The 24261-nt window shown below is 43.8% G+C and overlaps 1 protein-coding gene and 1 non-coding gene across 2 annotated transcripts in view; one reads left to right on the forward strand and one right to left on the reverse strand.

The window, feature by feature from the left end:
* HHAT (hedgehog acyltransferase) overlaps positions 1-24261 on the reverse strand; it is a 340320-nt gene that overhangs the window by 15881 nt on the left and 300178 nt on the right. The gene's annotated exons all lie outside the window — the stretch shown is intronic.
* Positions 1948-2054, forward strand: LOC128061919 (U6 spliceosomal RNA). The gene has a single exon (XR_008200770.1). It is a non-coding gene; the product is annotated as a U6 spliceosomal RNA (small nuclear RNA).

Consider the following 24261-nt stretch of genomic DNA (forward strand, 5'->3'; position numbering starts at 1 on the left):
AGAGCTCCATTCTGGAGAAGAGGACCCAGAGCACCGAGAGCCTGGCTGTGAAGGGTGCGGGAGCAGACAGGGCGCAGCCAATGCGGACTGCCTGGATTCTGACCATTACCCTGTCTGCGCCGGAAGGCAGCCATGGCGAGCTAGTCCACTCTCCTAAGCACATGCCTTCCAGTAATTTCCAGCCTCTGGATGAACTCCCCCTCAATGGAAGAAGGCCTGCCCTCCAGAAAGACCGTCTACCCAGCAAGACTTAGAATGGATTTTCACCCCCAGATTCTAATCTGTCCATTTTTTGACCAGGTAACGCACAATTATAAAATTCAAATGTTCCAAAGAGTAAGCACGGAAAAGTAAATCTCCATCTTCCAACCTCCATGTCCAGTCCACCTAACCCTTCTCTCCCTAGAAGATCTGTTTTCAGTTCCGTTTCTACTCCCAGGGATATTCTATGCACACAGAAGCATAACATACATATCCAAATACACACATGCACACAAACACATACACAAAGATTTTAAATGGTTTTAAATTTTGCATTCTGAAATATATATTATCTTGAACACAAATACTACATGCACTGTTCATTTCCTTATTTTTTAAGGTTTTAATTACTGGGCATTGTTCCATGTAGATACATGTAACATCACTTCATCCTTTTTAATGGCTGTGGAAATTTCTCAATTTATGTACCATAATTTACCTGACTCCCTGTGATGGGCATTAGGCCCATTCTAACTTTTGCTATTATAAACAATGTTGCAATTAATATCTTTGCATAATATTTCATTTCACATGTATAAAAATGTATCTGAATGACAAATCCCTAGAAGTAGAATGGCTGCCTCAGTTTTGGTAGATATTTCCAAACCATTACCTACACAGGAGTTACCATGCGCTAAATATATGAGGCTAAATTTTTTAATCTTTGCAATCTAGAGCTTGTAAATTACCTTTCCCATGTTGAGGTTGATATACAAATACTGACTCCTTATATACCTGAAATTAATATAATTTTATATGTCAATGACACCTAAATAAAAGAAAGTGAGCATCTTTTCATTCATTGTAGAGCCATCTGTGTTTCCTCTTTCTGAGAGCTGTCTATTCAAGTCCTTTTGCTATGTTTCTACTAAGTGGGTGCCTTTTTCTCCCAGATTTTAGGGGTGAGAGTGGTTATTACTGTTGCCCAGCCTGGGGGGCTTCTGTCTATGGGGTCGCACAGAGTCGGACACGACTGACGCGACTTAGCAGCAGCAGCAGCAGCAGCAGCCTGACAGGCATTCTGCAACCATCAGCAAACGTGAGGTCAAGGGCACTGAGTCGGTGGGAAGCCAGCCACAGGCAAGGACAGGCTGGGGGACAAGCTGCCAAGATGGGAGCGGCCACCCTGAGCACTCCAGGGGCCCCCGTGCTGGGACGGTGGCCAGAAGAACACAGCCGGCACCAGCTTCTGTCTCCTACAGCAGCCCAGTGTCCACTGCTTCTGAATCTTCACTAAGTGAAGAAATCAAGACAAACTTCGTTACTACTAGCATTGTCATCTCTGCAGAGAGTGCTCAGTGAGCCGGGCAGGAAAGGCTATTTCTACTCTCGCTCTACTTGGCCCTTCAGCTGGGAACTGAAGCAAGGCCTTATTAGCCTGCCTGCTACTCCCTTTCCCCGCTCCCTCCATCCTTTTCTTCCTTCCCTGCTCTCTCCCTTTGTCTCCTTCCCCTCCCCTCTCTTCCTTCTATCCATCCCATCCACTGCTTACTTTAGTATTGAATTGGGGGGGCAGGCAAGGCTTAGCTCTGAAGCCTTCTCTCATGCAAATTTCCCAGTGTAGCTGGCGACTGATGTGTGTGTGCTAAGTTGCTTTGGTCGTGTCCAGCTCTTTGCGACCTTATAGACTGTAGCCCGTCAGGCTCCTCTGTCCATGGGATTCTCCAGGCCAGAAAAGTGAAGTGGGTGCTCACTTTGGCAGCACATATACCAAAATTGGAATGATACACAGAAGATTAGCATGGCTCTTCCACAAGGATGACATGCAAATTCATGAAGCGTCCCACATTTTTCTGAAAATGGATTAAAGACCTAAATGTAAGACCAGAAACTACAAAACTATTAGAGGAAAACACAGGCAGAACACTCGATGACATAAATCAAAGCAAGATCCTCTATGACCTAGCGTAATGGAAATAAAAACAAAAGTAAACAAGTGGGACCTGATTAAACTTAAAAGCTTCTGCTCAGCAAAGGAAACAATAAGCAAGGTGAAAAGACAACCCTCAGAATGGGAGAAAATAATAGCAAATGAAACTGACAAAGGATTAATTTCCAAAATATACAAGCAGCTCATACAACTCAACACCAGAAAAACAAAAAACCCAATCCAAAAGTGGGGAAAAGATCCAAACAGACATTTCTCCAAAGACGACATACAGATGGCTAATAAACACATGAAAAGATGCTCAACATCACTCATTATTAGAAAATGCAAACCAAAACTACAATGAGATATCACCTCACACCTGTCAGAATGGCCATCATCAAAAAGTCTACAAACAATAAATGCTGGAGAGGGTGTGGAGAAAAGGGAATGCCCTTGCACTGTCGGTAGGAATGTAAATTGATACAGTGTGGAGATTCCTTAAAAAACTAGGAATAAAACCACCATATGAGCAAGCAATCCCACTCCTAGGCATCTACCCTGAGGAAACCAGAACTGAAAAAGACACATGTATCCCATTGTTCACTGCAGCACTAATTACAATAGCTAGAACATGGAAGCAACCTAGATGTCCATCAACAGATGAATGGATGAAGAAGTCATGGTACATCTACACAATGGAATATTACTTGGCCATAAAAAGGAATGCCTTTGAGTCAGTTCTAATGAGTTGGATGAACCCAGAACCTATTATGCAGAGTGAAGTAAGTCAGAAAGAGAAAGATACATATTGTATTCTAATGCATATATACAGAATCTAGAAAAAACAGTACTGAAGAATTTACTTACAGGGCAGCAATGGAGAGACAGACAGAGAGAATAGACTTATGGACACGGGGAGAGGGGAAGAGAGGGTGAGATGTATGGAGAGAGTAACGTGGAAACTTATATTACCATATGCAAAAAAGATAGCCAATGGGAATTTGCTGTATGGCTCAGGAAACTCACACAGGGCTCTGTATTGACCTAGAGGGGTGAGATGGGGAGGGAGATGGGAGGGAGGGTCAAAGGGAGGGGATATATGTATATCTACGACCTTGGATTCCTAGTCTGAGCCCAATAAAATTGACTGTTTCTTCTTCAAAAAGCACACACACAACATCTGGAAAAGGAAAAAGTGGAGTGGGTTGCCATGCCCTCCTCCACAGGGTCTTCCTGACCCAGGGATCGAACCTGTGTCTCTTAAGTCTCCTGCACTGGCAGGCGGCCTCTGTACCACTAGCACCACCTGGGAAGCTGTATCTGGCTTCCGTTCCAATTACTTAAACCCTCCTCATTCCTTGACAGTTAGGTCTTCCTTCAGTTCTGAGCCAGTCACAATGGATGGGAGCCAGGATTATGTAAATTAGCCTCACACACACTAGGCAATGCATCCTGGTGCGAGCACTCTGCTGGGCTGCTGTAAGACTTCCATCTCCTTCTCACTCCACCAGCCCCTTCTCTGGGTTTCCTTTACTGGCAACCAAGCCCTGGCCTAGAGGTTACCAAGTGGCCAAGTCCGGGCGCTTGCTTTATTACTGTGAAAGCTGGTTTGTGCGTTCCTCTCGAAGATGGTCCAGGACGGATCATTAAGCCTCTTTTACTCTTCAATTCTGAGCAATTTCTACTGGAATGAAGGAGGAAGAGGGGAGGATGAATGGACTCCTTCCTCTTTTCCATTCTTGTCAGTATCTCTCCAGCAGCAGAAAGCAGTCGCAGCTCCAAACCCCAGCTTCTACTGACACTCTCAACCTCAGCAGCATCTATCTCCCTGGAGGTCTAAGAACCAGGCACAGCATCACCTGGTCTGAGGTTCAAGCACAAGCCAGAGGGCAACCCTCCGAGATCTGAACGGCCTCCAGGCGCCTCTTCTCTGAGCTCCCACAATTCAGGGATCCCACCTCTCCCTTTGAAATTCCCCAGCCCGTGGCTTAGTAGCCACTTCCTATGGTGGCTAACATCTGGGTTATTCCAGGGCCCCTTTTGGCTCTTTCAGTCTTCTAATACGGTGTAACTCTCTGTATTAAATCCCTCTGTTTGAAATATCAGGCATGATCTCTCTTTTCCTGACTAGACCTTGATGCTGTGCCTCACTTAACTCCCACTTTTAGTCCCGAGCTGATGAGTGCTCCCTGCGTAGCAGGAAGACTAGGGAAGGATAACCGTGTGAGCCTGGAGAGATGAATGGGGTAGACTGCCAGGCACAGAGGAGGGACCCAGGATTCTGGGGGCTCACCCTTAAAAGAGAATCAGCTGTAGAGTTCTCACCCAAGTGCTATTTCTCCCAATGTCAGAGTCTCGATCTGTTTTTGTTTCGGACTGCGCCGGGCTCCATTCTGAGCTAGTTCTTCTCTTCCCCAGAGATGAGACTGTATCAATTCAGTTCAGTTCAGTCGTTCAGTCGTGTCTGATTCTTTGCGACCCCATGAATCGCAGCACACCAGGCCTCCCTGTCCAACTACTCCCGGAGTTCACTCAAACTCACGTCCATCGAGTCGGTGATGCCATCCAGCCATCTCATCCTCTGTCGTCCCCTTTTCCTCCTGCCCCCAATCCCTCCCAGCATCAGAGTCTTTTCCAGTGAGTCAACTCTTCGCATGAGGTGGCCAAAGTACTGGAGTTTCAGCTTTAGCGTCATTCCTTCCAAAGAAATCCCAGGACTGATCTCCTTGCAGTCCAAGGGACTCTCAAGAGTCTTCTCCAGCACCACAGTTCAAAAGCATCGATTCTTCGGCGCTCAGCTTTCTTCACAGTCCAACTCTCACATCCATACATGACCACAGGAAAAACCATAGCCTTGACTAGACGGACCTTTGTTGTCAAAGTGATGTCTCTGCTTTTGAATATGCTATCTAGGTTGGTCATAACTTTCCTTCCAAGGAGTAAGCGTCTTTTAATTTCATGGCTGCAATCACTATCTGCAGTGATTTTGGAGCCCCCCAAAATAAAGCCTGACACTGTTTCCCCAAATATTTCCCATGAAGTGATGGGACCGGATGCCATGATCTTTGTTTTCTGAATGTTGAGCTTTAAGCCAACTTTTCCACTCTCTTCTTTCACTTTCATCAAGAGGTTTTTTAGTTCCTCTTCATTTTCTGCCATAAGGGTGATGTCATCTGCATATCTGAGGTTATTGATATTTCTCCCAGCAATCTTGATTCCAGTTTGTGCTTCTTCCAGCCCAGCGTTTCTCATGATGTACTCTGCATAGAAGTTAAATAAGCAGGGTGACAATATACAGCCTTGACGTACTCCTTTTCCTATTTGGAACCAGTCTGTTGCTCCATGTCCAGTTCTAACTGTTGCTTCCTGACCTGCATATATAGGTTTCTTAAGAGGCAGGTCAGGTGGTCTGGTATTCCCATCTCTTTCAGAATTTTCCACAGTTTCTTGTGATCCACACAGTCAAAGGCTTTGGCATAGTCAATAAAGCAGACAAGGATGTGTTTCTGGAACTCTCTTGCTTTTTCGATGATCCAGCGGATGTTGGCAATTTGATCTCTGGTTCCTCTGCCTTTTCTAAACCCAGCTTGAACATCTGGAAGTTCACGGTTCACGTATTGCTGAAGCCTGGTTTGGAGAATTTTGAGCATTACTTTACTAGCATGTGAGATGAGCGCAATTGTGCGGTAGTTTGAGCATTCTTTGGCATTGCCTTTCTTAGGGATTGGAATGAAAACTGACCTTTTCCAGTCCTGTGGCCACTGCTGAGTTAAGGATTAACAAACTATCATACATAAAATGGATAAGCAACAAGGATTTACGGTATAGCATAGGGAACTACATTCAATATCTTGCAGTCACCCATACTGGTGACTGTAAATAATCTGTAAAAAATACGTATATACATAACTGAATCACTTTTCTGAATACCTGAAACTAACACAATTCTGTAAATAAACTAATTTTCAAATACAAAATAGCCCTTTTTCCAAAAACTTCCAAACATTCTGAAAAGAGAGTTGTAGCTGACTCCCCTTATATGCGTTTACACCTGGCTAAATCCCAAAGGTAGAAACAGAAAGCCTTTGTATTCTCTTTGTCCTTTTAAGAAAAAATAATCAGACTGTGCTCTCCCCTTTGTTTGAGCCAAGAATGCACCCGTTTAATAGAATCTTTAAAAATAAATTTTAAAATGGCCTCTCTACTTCCATCCTCTCTCTAGGATGAGGAACCATAAAGCAGAGAGGAGTAATATTACCGACCGCCATGGCTGGGCCAGTTTCGGGACCCAGAACTCTCAGCCCCAGAAAAGGGCCCTGCCCTGAGACTCAGGAATCCTGACTTCCACTTCATGTTAGCTATATACACTAACTTCTCTGCACCGCCTGTATGCTTTAAAACCAGAATCATACTGACAAGATCATGATGAGCCTCCATTCATTCAGTAGGATGCCTGAAGACAGCAAAATTCTGGCAAGAATGTACTTAACACATCTCAAAACTCTGAAGTTCAAACAGGTTTCCTTATGCCTAAAAGTTGCCATTGAACAAGCCCCTTTCTGGTTTGAAGAGATATGGAGCCACAAACCCTGAAGTACTCTGCCTGCATAAACATTTTGCTATTTTGTTGTTTCTAATCCCAGACTTGCTGTTGCTATTTAAACCTGTCATCCCATCAGCACTGCTGTTTGTCAACAGCACGATTACTGGAGCACCAACCTGGATGCCCGTGCCCAGCATCTCGACGTGCTGCCTTCCCATTTCACATAAGCCAGACAAGCTGGCTGACATCTACCCGTGACTGACCTCCATGCAGCCACTGCCTGAGACAATTTCAGGCACAGGGTGGGCCATGTGGATGGCTCCAAGCAGCCCAGCCTCATAGATGGAAAAATACTGCGCTCCCTGCATCCTATGGTCTGAGGGTCATCTTTGCACAGAAAGGTCTACCACGGCCATGGCAGGATCTGCCTCCAGGGACACCAATCACTGCTGGACTCAGTGAGGCTGGCACTGTGCTGGGGCTGCCTGGGTCTGACCAACACAGACCTATCTAGGTTACTCTTTGGGAGCTGATATGTAGTCATGGCTTGTTCTAACCATGCTATGCTTAGACTCCTGGAAGTGAGTCTACGTTCCTAAGACCATTTAGTCAGGGGGATAAGGGATGCCTTGTGGATGCTGGGTGGTCAGAGGCACCCAGAATGGGATTCAAATGCTATCTGAAGACAGCCAGGTGTCTAAGAATAATCATGTCTTATGTACTAGAGTTGAATCTACAGCCAAAAATATGCTAAATATCCCTTGTACCCTCCTCAAGTATTTATGTGGCTGAGGCCAAGATGATACAGTTGGGCTTACTCCAAGGATCTGTATTACTGGAAGCTGTTTTCGTATACCCCAACTGGGTTATTTAACCCAAAATTCAATGGTGGTAGATGCCTGAGTCTGAATAAATTTAAAAATCATTATGCTGGGAATGGTCTTGTTTTTAAAAGGCTCAATTCTGGTGTCATTTTAATTGAACTACAAATTCCCTGAACATTTCTGCATGCAGGCATGTTAATTCAAACATTTATATTACAACCAGTTTTTGCATTTTGCATAATGCACTTTCAGACCTCTGTGCAATTTAACAATTAATCCTGCATTTTGTATTAAGACACGTGCAATACATACAGCCACTAATTTCTCTATAGAACAAATATATTCTCCCTTGGAGGAAAAAAAAAAAAAACTGCTGGAGAATGAATGCTTATGGTGGTATGCGTATCAATCAGCTTGCGGGGCTTTACACATAATGCATATGGATTTAGGATCTTGGGATAATAACCTGATAGCATTGAATAAGCAGAATGGATATTGAGGGCAAAACTGAAGACCTTTATTGATGAGTAATGAACCCAGAGGAGTGAAATGACAGCAGAAAAAAACAAATGGGGGAACATCTTTCCCACCCCCACCAAGTAGACAGCCAGGGGAGAAAGGGCCTGAGTCATAAACGCACGGCTTCACATCTCCTCAGCCAAACGCATGCTGACTATGTATTCACGACAGTCCTCTGAGATCAGCAGAGCAGCACGCAATTTGCTTGAGTATTTTTATCTGTGGTTGCCCCACAGAGCACCACCAACCCTCTGCAAAAGTGGTTCAGGGGCTGAGAAATGTTGATGCCACACATGCACCAAGAAGGTAAGAGTTTCACTATTCACACAATGAGGATTTCTGGGGGAAAGCAGGCACCCTAGCCATTCTGCAATTGCCTAAACAAAGGGAAGGACTTTGGTTTCCACTGGGCCTCCCAGGTGCTGCTAGCAGTAAAGAACTTGCCTGCCGAAGTAGGAGACATAGGAGACAAAGGTTCGATCCCTGGGTTGGGAAGATTCCCCTGGAGGAGGGCATGGCATCCCACTCCAGTATTCTTGCCTGGAGAATCCCATGGACAGAGGAGCCTGGCAGGCTACAGTCCATAGCATCTCAAAGAGTTAGACACGACTGAAGTGACTCAGCACACACGCACATGGCTGGGCCAGGGCTAGGGTGGATAGCGGCTGGGTTTACATGGTTTGAACTTGCTGCCAGCACCCAGGGAAGGAGAGTCTGTTTTCTTGTTGGTTTGCCCAAGGGATGAAGGAGGGTGGGGCTTGAATTTTGTCAGCAGTTAAACACCAAAAATGGAGCCAGAATATTTATTACAATCTTCCTACCTTCGACCTGTCATTTAGGGATTTTAAACCCTACTCTGAAGTTTACCTACTGTGTGACTCAACCTCCTTAAACTCTCTCATCAGTAAAAGTTGTGTAACATTTACAATAAATGTCACACATATCAAAGCAAACTGGCCCAGTGCCCGCATGCAACAGATGCTCAATAATTGTTTCTGAATCTCAATCTGGAAATTTGAGGGAAGAAAAATCTGTTTCCTTCACAGAATACTCTCTCTACCTTTAGTTTGTGTTCTTATGAAAACCAGAGTGAGTCCACCAGCTCTAGTGAAGATTCCTGAAACTACATACCAGACTCTTTGGACAGCACGGAGATCAAACCAGTCAATCCTGAAGGAAATCAATCCTGACTATTCACTGGAAGGACTGATGCTGAAGCTCCAATACTTTGGCCACCTGACAGGAAGAACTGACTCATTGGCAAAGACCCTGATGTTGGGAAAGACTGAAGGCAGGAAGAGAAAGCGGGGACAGAGGATGAGATGGTTGGATGGCATCACCAACTCAATAGACATGAGTGTGAGCAAATTCCAAGAGATAGTGAAGGACAGGGAAGGCCAGTGTGCTGCAGTCCCTGAGGTCACAAAGAGTTGGACATGACTTAGAGAATGAACAACAAAAAACTGGGATAAGGGGTGAGAAAAGGTGAGTAGAAGGGGCTATAAGGTTGGTGGTGGTGAAAGGGTCAGTGCAGAGGGTGACGCCCCCAAGAAGTATCACAGAACATATTTGTCTGAAGCATCTCTGCTGGTCAGAGTGACAGGCAGGCGTCCAGGCAAGACAAAGTACACCTTACCCAGTGGGGTGGGTGAAGACAGGAAATGGTGCTATAGGTTGAACTGTAGCCCTCCAAAAGACACGTTTAAGCCTTAATCCCCACTGTCTCAGAATATGGCCTTATTTAGAAAGGCAGTCTTTGCAGAGTAATCCAAGTCAACTTGTAATCATTAAGACGAGGTCATAGTTCATTGGAGTGGGTCCTAAATCCCGTATGACTGATGTTCCTATAAAAAGAAGAAAAAGAGACTCCAGGACAGATGAACAGTCAGGGAGCCTGCCGTGTGATGACAGACACAGAGATTCCCATGACGCACTGCCAGCCAGGGGTCACCAGGGATGGCCAGCCACCACCAGAAACAGTCAAGGAAGGATTCTCCCCAGGGTCTCAGAGGAGCATGGCCCAGCTGACACCCTCGTTTCAGACTTATGGCTCCGAGAACTGTGAGAGAATCAATTCTGTTGTTTAAGCCAACCTGTGTGTGGTACTCTGTTACATCAGCTCTAGGGACCTATTGATAATACGATAGAGAAAAAAATCACCTGTTACTTTCACTTTTTTCCTTCTTTGAAGATTTGAGCATGTAATTTGACTCAAGATTGGGATAACTGGGGATTGCTTTCATTTTTCGCTTTCACAATGATGACCCAATTACCTTCATATAGTGCCAATTACCCTTTAATTCCTCAAAATTATTTTAAATATGAATGAGAAGATGTTTTCTATAAAATATCTAGGATTTTGGCTTATACTAATTTTTATACTCCATGGTTAACAGTATAAAAAACTCAAATAGAAGATAAACGGTGAATTTCTGCAAGATCTGTGAGCAAAGACAAAATGTTAACAATGATTATTTCTGGCCTAGTGGAAACTGTCAGATTTCATTTTCTTGGGCTCCAAAATCATTGTTGGATGGTGACTGCAGCCATGAAATTAAAAGATGTTTGCTTCTTGGAAGAAAAGCTATAACAAATCTAGACAACGTATTAAAAAGCAGAGACATCACTTTGCTGATAAAGGTCCATCTAGTCGAAACTATGGTTTTTCCAGTAGTCATGTATGAATGTGAGAGTTGGACCATAAAGAAGGCTGAGCGCTGAAGAATTGAGGCTTTTGAACTGTGGTGCCAGAGAAGACTCCTGAGAGTCTCTTTGACTGCAAAGAGATCCAACCAGTCAATCCTAAAGGAAACGAACCCTGAATATTCATTGGAAGGACTGATGCTGAAGCTCCAATACTTTGGCCACCTGATGTGAAGAGCTGACTCATTGGAAAAGACCCTGAAGCTGGGAACGACTGAGGGAAAGAGGAGAAGGGGATGACAGAGGATGAGATGGTTGGATGGCATCACTGACTCAATGGACATGAGTTTGAGCAAACTCAGGGAGATAGTGAAGGACAGGGAAGCCTGGTGTGTTGCAGTTCACGGGGTCCCAAAGAGTTGGACACGACTTACCGAATCAACAATAATGAGATTACAGGTAATTTTTCTTTTTTTGTAACTTTTAAAAGTTCCTCATTGTAATAAAAATGCATTTCCAAAAGGAACATACTTTACTTCCCAGAGATATTATCATTTTCATAAAAGTAAAAAAAGTTAAGATTCAGTGCCTTGTCTTTATGGGTTTTTGTTTTGACTTCTAATCCTGGGGCTTGGGGGTGTGTTCATAGCCTGCTGATTAGGCCTGAAAGGACTGGATTAGGGCATGCAGTGGCAGGAACACCCTTGAGAAACTGGAAAAAATGAACTTATTCTGCCAGCACAAGAGGTTCAGACTAGAGAGTGTGAGGGTAATCTTCTCTGATTTCGTATAATAACATGGATAGTCTTCTCATTCTCGGGAGTTTTCACAAACAAGCCTTCACGTCCAGCTGCTTATAAGTGTCTTTGCAACAAAAATCAAACATATTTAGTGAGAGTCAACAGAGAACTGATGTTCTGCAACGACCACATGAACTTACTTACTGCCTCTGTCTTCTGCTACTTACTAAAATTACATTATCGACAAGACTTAGAACACTTTGTTTAGTAAGACATTGCAGTCTTGGCCCAAGAAACACAGAAACCATTGGACATCTGATTTTTGACAAAGACCGCACTGCACATCAGTGGGGAAATGATCTTTTCCATCACTGTTGCTGGGTCAATTAGATATTCACACAGGAAAAAAATGTGCATCCCTATCTCATAGCATACACAAAAATTAATTCTAAATGGAGATCTAAACGGGAAAAGTAAAAAAGTACAAGTTCTAGAAGACAATATAAAGTGATACCTTAATGATCTTTAGGTAAACATTTCTAAATGAGGACACAGAAACCACCAACAACGAAGGAAAAGACTGGTAAACAGGACTTAATGAAAATTAAAAACTTCTGTTCATCGGAAAACATCATTAAAAGGGTAAAATATGAAAGCTATAGATGGGGAGAACATATTTGCAAATAAAACCAACAAGAGCCTCTCAACCTGGAGCGTTTAAACAATGCTTACAAATCAAGGGGGGAAAGGAAACTGACTCCATTTTTTAAAAATAGCCAGACTTCTAATGGCATTTCAAGAAAGAGAATATACAAGTGGTCAGTAAACATATGCAAAGATATACGCTTTAGTCATCAGGGAAATGCAAGTACATTCAGGATGAAACACACACACACACACACACACACACACACACACACACACACACATATACACACACACACCCCACATAGTAGAAGAGCTAAAATCAAGAAGATGGACAACTCCAAGTTTTGAAGAGGATGTAGAATCACTAGGCTCACGTGTGTATATTGGCTAAAGAATACATTGGTACAACAACATAAGAAAACTGGTGACTTCCACTGAAACTGATCACATGCATATCCTAAGACCCAGCAGTTTCACTCCTGGGTTCGTACCCAATAGAAATATGCACATATGTGTAGTAAAAGGTCTGTACAAGATATTTCACAGTAACATTATTTGTAACAGCCTCAAACTAAAAACAATCTTAAAACTCCATCAACAGGCTACTACATGAGGGGATACATGTATTGTGGTATATTCATACAATGAAATATTACACATCAATGAAAGTGAAAAAACCATTGCTATACATTATGATATCGATGAATCTCTCAAACATAATGTTAAAAGAAGACACAAAAGAGAAATGCAGTCAGCTCTGTTAAAACATGATGTATGTGGTCCTAAAAATCACCCCACTATTCAAAATCATGCAATTAACACCATAGGGCCTAAGGGAAAAAAACAAAGGGGCATAGCACTCAAAAGCCTTGCCAGTAACACACAAAAGACAAAAAAAGAGACAGACATTTAATCAAAGTAGTAACATGGTTTCACACATATAAAGTGGTTAAGGACTGTGTTGATCCCTGGGTCGGAAAGATCCCTTGGAGTAGGAAATGGCAACTCACCCCAGTGTTCTAGCCTGGGAAACCCCATGGACAGAGGAGACTGGTGGGCTACAGTCCATGGGGTCACAAAGAGTCAGACACAACTGACTGACTGACCACACACGAATGCACACACACACACAAATACTAAAACAAACAGTACTTCAGGTTTACAAAGATCTTAAGTTTGCTTATGGAAGTAGGTGTCAGAGGGGTTGCAGCTTGCAAGTTATCATGAAGAGGGGGAAGGAGGGTCAGCTGACACTGGATGGAGTGTTACAACAGTAGACAGGGTAGCTGGGCGTGGCTCGTAACAAGCTGGACGAACTGAGGCGGCTGGTAGAGCTGAGGTGTGTGCCTGTTGTGTATTCCTACTGGGCTCAGCTCAGCTGGGTGCAGTTCTCGGCGTTCACCTAGAGTTTCTTGAGGGCAACGCTGTGCATAAGCAAACACTAAATTGCATTATGCTCAAATTGTTCCCTAATGTATCAGTCAGGATGGAAATTTGCATTCCCCAAAACAAGCACTATAGCAGAACTGATAGTATCTTATTCTTCTATTTAAATAAGGGTCAAACACAAGCAAAATTAATCAGCGACGTTACACATCAGGTTGTTGCTTACCCTAGGGCGGCTTGTGACTAGGACGGATCACAAGGAGAAATTTCTAGAGCACGAGGTATTGGCTAAAGAGGTATGTTCAGAGTCATCCTGCTTTAGTGTATGCTTAAGATTAATGCACTTTAATTTACGTATGTTACAGTTTTAAATAAACGTTCAAGAAAACTTTACAAATTGAAAGACAAAATCTACCCACTTTTAGGAAGGCTTCCTGGGCTTTCAGGACAAGTACTGAAATTTTCCTGCCCCACGGGATAGACATCCATTTCCTCACAAAACACACTAGGGTACACTGATCACTGATACTCATGTCACAGTTATATGGTTCTTTTCAGGCGTTGTTCAGTGGTTTATATGCATACCCTGAAGAATAACAAAGTAGGACTCCTAAATTATCAACTCCAGACAGACACTTTAGCAGAAAACACCAGCATCTTCTTAGCAATGTGATGTCGAGAGACTAGCACTGAGGAAGGAGCTAGATGGCATGGGCTCGAGTCTCAGCTCTGCCATTTTCTAGCTCACTGGGTTTGGCAAGTTACTTCATCTAAGTTCTCATTTTCACACCCACTGAATAAGTATAATAATTCTGTTCAATCTGTGTTACAGGACTGCAATGCAAATGCCAGTGCTTTGCAAAGTGTAAAGAGAGATACATTCAGAAGATCTCAATACAGTCTTTTCTCTCTTGTGTTTAACTGAAATTTAGCTTAAGCCTCCTCTTTCCTTGTTGGTGTACATCAACAATGTTGTGGACACCAAAATTCCAAATAACAAGGGTGGCTGGCATTAGCCTTGATTTTTAATAACAGCCCCGTATGTAATGAGGGGTTTCACAAAGGCATTTTGATGATGACGGTAGTGAGGGAATCTCATGCTCTGATGGATTAATGTCTTCATCAGGAAAACGCATGTCCACACGGCATTTGGAGGTATGTGCGGATCTAGAGGCACCGTAAAGCCTCATGCCCACCATGCTGGAGTCAATACTCATTTATCTGTGTTTAGAGAGAAAAGTTTTCATCACAGCTAACATCGCCCCCATTCCATTCCCCCCGACCCCAGTTCATCCTCCTCCTAAGGCCCACCCCCCACCATCCTGTCTCCTAAATTTTGAGTTTGTTTTTCCTATCCAATCAAACAAATTGGAGAGGGGACAAAAATCTGATATCTAAAACATATGCCTCTAAACACAGATGCTGGCTATCTGAACGCGTTTGCTCGGATTATCCACATCACTGGATATGTGAGTGTCTCCTAGAGCTGCTGGGTTGTTAACTCCTTCCAGAGCCTCCAAGCTCACTATAAATTCTACCCACTAAACTCGGTGGGAGAGGGTCACACACAGAATAACGCTTGCTGCTTCTCAGCCATAGTACAACTCTTCCAGGCTTGAAGAGGAGGACACTGGAAGGGAAACTAGAAATTTCCCATATTGCTAACCAATGCGGGTATTAATAGGTCAAATGATGACAGTATTTTAAGGGTGACATCATTAGGAGTGTTCATTAAAAAAATACATATTTGGGGTGCTGCTAAGTCACTTCGGTCGTGTCTGACTCTGTGTGACCCCATAGACAGCAGCCCACCAGGCTCCCCCGTCCCTGGGATTCTCCAGGCAAGAACACTGGAGTGGGTTGCCATTTCCTTCCCCAATGCGTGAAAGTGAAAAGTGAAAGGGAAGTTGCTCAGTCGTGTCTGACTCTTCGCGACCCCATGGACCGCAGCCTACCAGGCTCCTCCATCCATGGGATTTTCCAGGCAAGAGTACTGGAGTGGGGTGCCATCACCTTCTCCGATTTGGGGTGCTACCCTAGACCTATTGAATCCAAATCTCTTACAGAATCTCAGGGTCATGCATAATAAGCTTGTCAGGTGGTTCTGATGGGCAATAATGTTCTGAAACCACTGTGCCAGAGCTGGGCAAGAGAGAGGCTGACATCACTGACTAATGATGACACAAGGGGAGCACTCTCATTAAGAGAGCTGTGTTAGACCAGGTCAACCTTGAAACCACTCAGCACTGTGTTAATAATGAGAAATGCAGCGACCTGGCATCAAACCTGCACAGAGCCACAGACAGGAGGCAGGAGAGAATGTCACATATATTTAACACTCAGTTGTCACAGCAAATAAACAAAACCAGAAACTGTCCTACACACCAGTCTGAGGACTTACCAGAAGGTGAGATGTGACCCACATTTCCTACCATTTTAACATGTCCCTGGTTACATACCAATCTCTACACTTTCCCTATATCCATGCATCCATCTGTTTGCCAGATGGATTGATAAAGAGTTATTTCCTCTGGAGAGCTTGGAAAAGTCACCTTACGCTAGGCAGTTGCAAAGCGTAAGGACACCAGAAATACCAAACTACCATGATGAAAGTCAGGGACAGGAATGACTCCTGGACGTGAGCAGATGACCGATGAGTTTTTTATTTTTTTGGATTTACAGAGTGAGTGAGGAAGGAGAAATCAGATAGGGTGGGATAAGAGGATGGAAGAAAAGGTAAATAGGTAAATGCGTGGACTGATAAAGGGAGGATGGATGGACAGACAGAGGTTAGACGGATGAGTGGAAGGATAGATGTCTGGAGGAAAAGAGAGGAGAACCATGTCAGATCAACTATCTTTTACCTCTAAACTATTTTTAACAGGCTTACTGAAACATAATTGAAATACCACACAATTCACCCATGTAAAGTATATATATATATTAATAATTCAATGGTTGTTCATATACTCATAGGAATCACCACAATCAATTACAGAATGTTTCATCACCCCACAAAAGGAACCCCAAGCTCATTAGCCATCACCCTCCAAACTCCCAATCCTCCTAGCCCTAACATATTTTTGCCTCCATAGATTTGCTTATGCTGAACATTTCATATAAATGAAATCATACAATATGCGGTCCTTAATGACTGGCTTCTTTCACTTATAATAAAGTTTTCGAGATTCACCTATTATCGGGAGCCAGCACAGGAGATCCCACCCATGACAAAGTCATGTGGAAGAGAACTGTTAAGCAAGGCTTCAGGACTCGAGGGTCTGTCTGGGCCTGCTCGAGCATCTACCCTAAGACCAGAATCTGTCTGTCTTACTGTCTTGTGTCTTTTACCAACTTTCCTGACATTAATAGGAGGCTATCCCTGACCACTTTTTTTTTGGAGAAAATCAACTTAGGGCTTTAGCTAGTAAGTCTCCTGGACATGAGAGAAATATTTCAAATCAAACCCCCTCTGTTAGCATTGTAGCTTGCTTGGCAGGTCTATCCAGACTCTTGCAGCTACACATATGATTGTTCACAGCCTCCCAACTGTGAGAGGCATGAAAAGCCTAAAACAGAGCCTTTTAAAGAGTTAAAAGTTATTAGAGTAGTGCTGGTGTAAGATTTCATTATTGGGCCAATGCTTGCTGCTAAGTTCCCATATCTCTTATCCACTATGCACCTGGGAGTGTATTAGTTAACATAGTTGGAATGTAAGAAAAACAAGTGTAGCTTTGAAATTAACCACTTCAGACTTTTGAACTAATAAGTTCTTTCTTTGCTGTAACTCACTACACCTTTGCTCGTGAGAAATGTAACTCTGTTTAGCATTTTCTGAGGCTGACATAGATTAGAAATATAAAGAAAAAACATTTCAAGGGAAAATAAGTTTTTTGGTTGAGCAGCCTTTATCAAAAGAGGGTCATAAAATGTCCACAGGCCTCCAAGGCCAGAAGATAATGTACACAATATTGTTTATGGGAAAGGTTTGCAGAAAATATCCTGGTTTTGATAAAGACAAAACAGATGTAATGTTTGGGCTGACTCTGTATGACTTTGCATCTTTCATTTCCCTCTATGTACAAGTAAAGGTATAAAAGACCCTTTTAAAAATAAAAATAATGGGCCTTGCTCACCGAAGCAGCTTGGTCTCCCCGCATCAATCATTCTCTCTCTCTCTCTCTCTCTCTCTCTCTCTCTCTCTCTCTCTCTCTCTCTCTCTCTCTCATCTGCCCGGGTTTCTAAGACCTGAACGGGAAGAAGTTCTGTGTCTTCACTCCCTCGGGAGACCAGGAGGGCACCTGTGGCCTCTGTAAACAGGGCAAACTCCTTGTCTTGGAGTTTTATTGGCTTTCTATGTAAACCAAGAAATATCAGCCTCTTTCTCTCCTCTATTCTCTTATCTACATTATTCTTTCCTTATCTCTCTCTAAAGCATCCGCCGACGCCGTTTTTCCTTCAGGTTCCCCTGGATCCTGTGGGGGCTGGACCCTGGCAACCTATGTCATAGTATGAATCATACCCCCCTTCCTTTTTATTGCTGAATAATATTCCACTGTATGGATACTGCTGTTGTTTAATCACTAAGTCATCCCTGACCCTTTGTGACCCCATGGACCGTAGCCCACCAGGCTCCTCTGTCCATGGAATTCTCCAGGCAAGAATACTGGAGTGGGTTGCCATTGCCTTCTCCAGGGGATCTTCCTGACCCAGGGATCGAACCCATGTCTCCTGCATTGGCAGGCAGATTCTTTACCAGTGAGTCACCTGGGAAGCCCTCCCATGTATGGATATAGCACATCTTGTTTATTTGTTCATCAATAGACCTATGGGCTGTTTTTACTTTTTTGGCTATTGTCAATAATTTGCTATGAACATTCATGTACAAAGTTTTTGGTGTGGGTATATACCTAGGATTAAATTGCTGAGCCATATGGTTATTCTATGTTTAACTTTTAAAATTCCTACTTATTATTTTTAAATTTTTTATTTATTTTTATTTTTTGGCTGCACTGTGTGGTATGTAGGCTCTTAGTTCCCCAACTAGGGATTGAACCTGCACCCCTGCAGTAGAAACACAGAATCTTAACTGCTGGACCACTAGGGAAGTCTCCATGCTGAACTTTTTGAAGAACTGCCAGACTACTCCAGAGCATTTGTTTTCTACTTTATATTCCCACAGGCAGTGTATGAGGGTTTGGCTATTTCTGCATCCTCTCCAACACTTATTTTCCATTTTTTATCTGTTATTACAGCCATCTTAGTGATATCTCAGTGTAGTTTTAATTTGCATTTTACTGATGGTTAATGATTTTGAATATCCTGTCATGTGCTTGTGGGTGTTTGAATATCTTCTTTGGATAAATGTCTAATCACCTTTGTCAATTTTAAATTGCTATGTGTCATTTTACTATTGAGTTATAATAATTCTTTATTCTTGACACAGATTCTTTATCAGATATATGGTTTGCAAATTTTTCTTGTATTTTGGTTGCATTTTCACTTTCTTGATGTCCTGTCAATCACAAAAATTGTTTATTTTGATGATGTCCAATTGATCTATTTTTTTTCCTTCTGTTGCTTGTGTTTTTGGTGTCATATCAAAGAGACCGTTGGCTAATCCAAGGTCACAAACATTGATCCCTATACTTTCTTGCAAGAGTTTTATAGTTTTTGCTCTTACAATTTAGGTCTTTGATGCATTTTGAGTTAATTTTTATATATGGGATGAGGTAAGAGTCCAGCTACATTCTTTTGCATGTGGATATTCCCCAAAATATTTTTGATAGAAGATAAAGGGGCCATGTGAGCACAACGATGTTAATAATTTTACCAATATTACTTCAGGAGCAAAGGTAAAGAAACAGAGGGAAAATGTGTACTGGCCATTCTTTCTCCAAAATTCAGAAATGAATCTATGTGAGCTACAAAAGGGCTTCCGTGGTGGCTCAGCTGGTAAATAATCTGCCTGCAATGCAGGAGATCTGGATTTGATCCCTGGTTTGAGAAGATCCCCTGGAGAAGGGAAAGGCTACCCACTCCAGTATTCTATTGCCTGAAGAATTTCATGGATTGTATAGTCCATGGGGTCACAAAGAGTCGGACACGACTGAACGGCTTTCACTTACAACCAGGAGGAACTACAAAAACAGTGGATAGACCTCAAGTATTTCTGTCCTTGACTCAGGGGCCAAAACTATTAAACTGCACAAACATGAAGACTTAGTGACCCCCTAATCTGTCGGAGAATTCTGAAGGTCCCTTCTGCCGTCTCTCCTGTCCTCTGACACCAGGAGCCCTTGTCGTTCATCACGTGGCTGGCCCTCCTGGTCCTAGTACTGCTTTCCTCCAAATCAGTCCCCACATTACTTCTACAATCTTTCAAAAATGACACCTGTGCCACTCTCTGGCCAAAGTCTTCCTGGGACCCAACCGTACTTGCAGCCTATCAAGGATGAAGCCCCTGTTCCACGGCATGGCCGGCATGGCCTTCATTACCTTGCTGTCCAGCTACCTTTCTGGCGTTCCCTGGTGCAACCAGCCTGTTCCCTGACATCAAGCTTCTCATCTTCTCCTGCTGTGATCCTAAGATGCTTGCAGTTTTCTGGATGTGCAATATTATGCTTCCATGCCTTTGGGTAAGCTGTGCCCATCCCCCAAGTCTGATACTTACTCATCCCGTTAAGCCCAACTCTGTCACCTCCTCCATGGTGAATTTCCCACCCAGAAGATGAAGTTAACCATTCGCTTCTCTGTCTCCAAAGCACTGTGTCCCTAAGCACTATGTCCCAAAGCACTGTGAAATATTTTGCCATATTTGGTTTTCACTGTATCCCAAGCATCCAGCACAACGACCAGCAGGAATACAGGAAGGCCCTTTCCTAAAAGTAATTTTCTCTGTTTAAAAAAAAAAAAAGAAAAGCCTTAGCCTAGGGATCTCCCTACTGGTCCAGTGGTTAAGATTCCATGCTCCCAGCGCATGGGGCCTGGGTTCGATCTCTAGAACCCACATGCTGCAACTGAGAGCATGGAAGGTTCAATGAAAGATCCTGCATGCTGCAACTAAGACCAGGCACAGCCAAAAAAAGAAAAAAAAATTAACTTAAAAAATAAAAATGATTTTAGCCTTATCCAGACTCATCTGACCACTGTGCCTCTTTTTCCTGAATCAAATAGACAGAGACGCTTTTCACACATCTTATTTTCTTATTATGCACTTTTGCTTCATTTAGGAAGATCCTCCCCAGGATAGCATTTTTTTTTTACAGCAAGGCAAAAAATAGGACCCAACTCCTCCAGCCACCTTGTTGAGGCAGCCATGAAGAAAAGCAAGCAAGAGGCAAGCTTCAAGAATGAGAAAGTAAGTGATAGGTAACTGTGGACACAACCAGAATTACAAAACTGGAGCAGAAAACCCTTTTATTCTAAGTTATCTGGTTTCTTCTAGCTCAGGAAACAATGACCTTCTGAGGAAAGACATGGCTCCAAAGACAGGTCTGTGTGACCACCGTTTGTCTGTATCTATCACTTGAAAGTCAGCCAAGTAATAGCACTCATTACATTATCCGACATCTTTTTGGTCTTCTGTGACTGACAGCCTTCAGGATACAAAAAACAAATGGCTCAAAATCCTTCTCATACAGGAAACCCAACTTGGAACCAAGACAAATGAGAGTGGTTCCATTCACCCAGTGTGGAGACAAACATTGCCGAAAGGTAGATCTGGTTTATCAAGCAAAATTCCATGTTTTCATGTCATAAACCAGGTGGCTTGGCCTCCTGCAAGCAAGCCAGGGACATCTTTCTAATAATTTCTGGGAAGAGCGCTACATCCCCTAGCTCAACCCTCAGTTACTTGCTTTCTGCTCCCTCTAAAAGCCAGAGTAAGTTATAGGTAACTCCCTTTGGGATATACCCTTGGCCCCTGGAAGTCTTATAACAGTACACATGCTTGTTAAGTCACTTCAGACTGACTCTTTGCAACCCCATGAACTGTAGCCCACCAGGCTCCTCTGTCCATGGGATCCTCCTGACAAGAATACTGGAGTGGGTTGCCATGCCCTCCTCCAGGGTATCTTCCCAAACCAGGGATCAAACCTGCTTCTCTTACATCTCCTCATTGGCAGGCGGGTGGGTTCTTGACCACTAACGCCACCTGGGAAGCCCTTTCTAACAGCAAAGGAACACAATCATCATTTAAAACAGAATATTCGATTTCCCTTTTATTTTACAGATAATCTTCTCAGGGTTTTTTTTTTTTTCCCTCCAAGGTCGCATGAAAATGCCACCAGAAAAATAAATAAACGTCCTGAAACGTGCTGCCGAGAGACCTAAATAGGGCTAAAATTAGCAGCTGCCTCCTTCCCTGGGCAAGAGCTGGCAGCAGCTGGACTGTGACAATACCCAGAGAACAGCAGGGAGCAGAGAGGCGCTGTGGTCACGCTGCGGGGCTGGCACCGGGGGACGGAGGCTTCAAGCCTGGGGCTGGCTGGATGCCAGGCAGCTCCTGAGCGGAGCATTGGCCCTGCCCGCCTGCCCTGGAAGCCTCGATCCGCCAGCCTGACATAGGGAGATGCAGACTTCCAGACCGGTTATCTCCACCTGCTGCTTCCTATATCAGCAACGCCATGGGTTGCAGACTTCCATATATATATTGTTTTGGAGGCACAATTCAATCCATAGCACCTCCTTTGCCATACTCTTCTAAGTAGGTTCCCTTGTAAAGAATACTCTAGAGCAGCAGGAAATATGGCTGGGGGTGGGGTGGGGTAGGGGCAGCTGGTAGGCTGCAGGAATCCGTCACAGGGTCAGCGCAGAGAAAAATGGTCCAGATACGACTCAAATGCCTGTCGGCAGGAAGCTCTAACTCTCACACAATCCTTTGTGGAACCACACAGCTGCTCCCCAAACAGGACTCTGCTTTTTTTTCTACCTTTAAGACAGTGACAAGTTTTTCTTCATAGTTTTCATTCTCATTTACTGAGTATTCAGGGGAATACTTGGCTGCTTTAGTTACACTCCTGGGAGAGGACCGCAGTGCCCAACAGAATTCCTGAGGCCAGGGAAAGTTTGCCTGGATGGATTCCACTTTCTGATCTTAACTGCAAAGAAAAGAGCCACAGGCAGCCCACACTGCTGCCTTCTGCTGCGTTTCCAGCACCGCACAGCATAATACATCATGATCATGGGCTCTTCCAGCAGCCATTCCTGAGACTGCTTGGCTTCTTTGGTAATCCAGACAGCACGCCCAAACAAAACCATCTTCTCCTCTACTGCTTCCTTGGTCTTACTAAGGATGATGAGAAACAAAGGGCAAGCTAGTGCGATGCCTGAGTGAGCCAGAAAGAGGCAAAACCGACACCCTGAGGGCTGGGGTCAGGAGAGCCGGAGTCCTTTATCACCCGAGCAGGTCAGTGTGAAACTACAGCAGTCCCTCCTTACACGCAGGAGACACGTTCCAAGCCCCGGCGGACACCCAAAACTGCAGACAGAGCAGGTCAGTGTGAAACTACAGCAGTCACTCCTTACACGCAGGAGACATGTTCCCAGCCCCAGCGGACACCTAAAACTGCAGACAGTACGAAACCTCACAGATGCTCTTTTCCCCTGTGCACACACCTGTGATAAAGTTAAATCTGCAAAGTAGGCACTTAATTTACAATAAGAGATAAACAACAACTGATAATAAAATACAGCATTTGTAACAGTATACTGTAATAAAGGGCTTCCCCTTGGGGCTCAGCTGGTAAAGAATCAGCCTGCAATGCGGGGGACCTGGGTTCGATCCCTGAGTTGGGAAGATTCCCTGGAGAAGGGAAAGGCTACCCCCTCCAGTATTCTGGCCTGGAGAATTCCATGGACTATATAGTCCATGGGGTCGCAAAGAGTTGGCCATGACTGAGAGACTTTCACGTTCACTGACTGCAATAAAAGTTATGTGCATATGGTCTCTCTCTCTCAAAGTATCTTGTTGTAAAATGTAATGCTTTCCCCACCTTAATTAACCCTCTGTAATGCACCGTGGCCATAACTTCTGTAGTTTGCGGTGCAACAGCAAAACTAGATGAATTTCTTGTTCCTTCTCCATGATTTCACATGTAGAAGATTCATTTTTACTGTAGCTCTTCGCATCTCAGCATATGATTTTTTCTTCCCCTATTCAGTCAAAACCTTTCACCTTTTCACTTAAAGCACTTACTGCCTTCTCCTTGGCATAGCTAAATGGCCAGCATCACTACTCTTGCGCTTCAGGACCAGTATTAAGTAAAAGGAGGATTACTTGAACAGAGCACTGTAACACAGAGAGCTGACCTGGGGACCGAGACCCATACTAAGTGATTAGTAGGGACAAGCTCTGCAAAGGGATGATTCATGTCCCAGGTGGGATGGAGCATGGCGGCAAGACACATCACCACACTAACTCCAAACAGCGTGCAATGTAAAACTTAAGAATCACTCATGTCTGGAATTTTCCATTTAATATTTTCAGATCACAGTTGCCAACAGGCAACTGAGGAAAGTGAATCTGAGGATAAGGGGGACGGCTTTACTTGCAGAGAGATGCAGACCAGCTGGGGGCCACCCATCTAGGGCTCAAGGGGCTGGTCTATCAGCCCCAAAAACTGGAGGTCTGGTCTCCTCCCCAGCCCCCATACTGATAACTATCAGAAACAGAACAAGCCAGGCACCCGGGACTTTGTCTCCAACAGTGACACTCGGGGATGTTCTGTGATGAAAACGGGGGTCTCCTGTTATAGCTTAGGCCTCACAGAGAGGCCACAGTGGTATAATGTAAAGCTATGGGATTTAGAGTCAAAAGGCTTCTGA

Source organism: Budorcas taxicolor, chromosome 16, assembly GCF_023091745.1.
Source record: "Budorcas taxicolor isolate Tak-1 chromosome 16, Takin1.1, whole genome shotgun sequence".
Lineage (NCBI taxonomy): Eukaryota > Metazoa > Chordata > Mammalia > Artiodactyla > Bovidae > Budorcas > Budorcas taxicolor.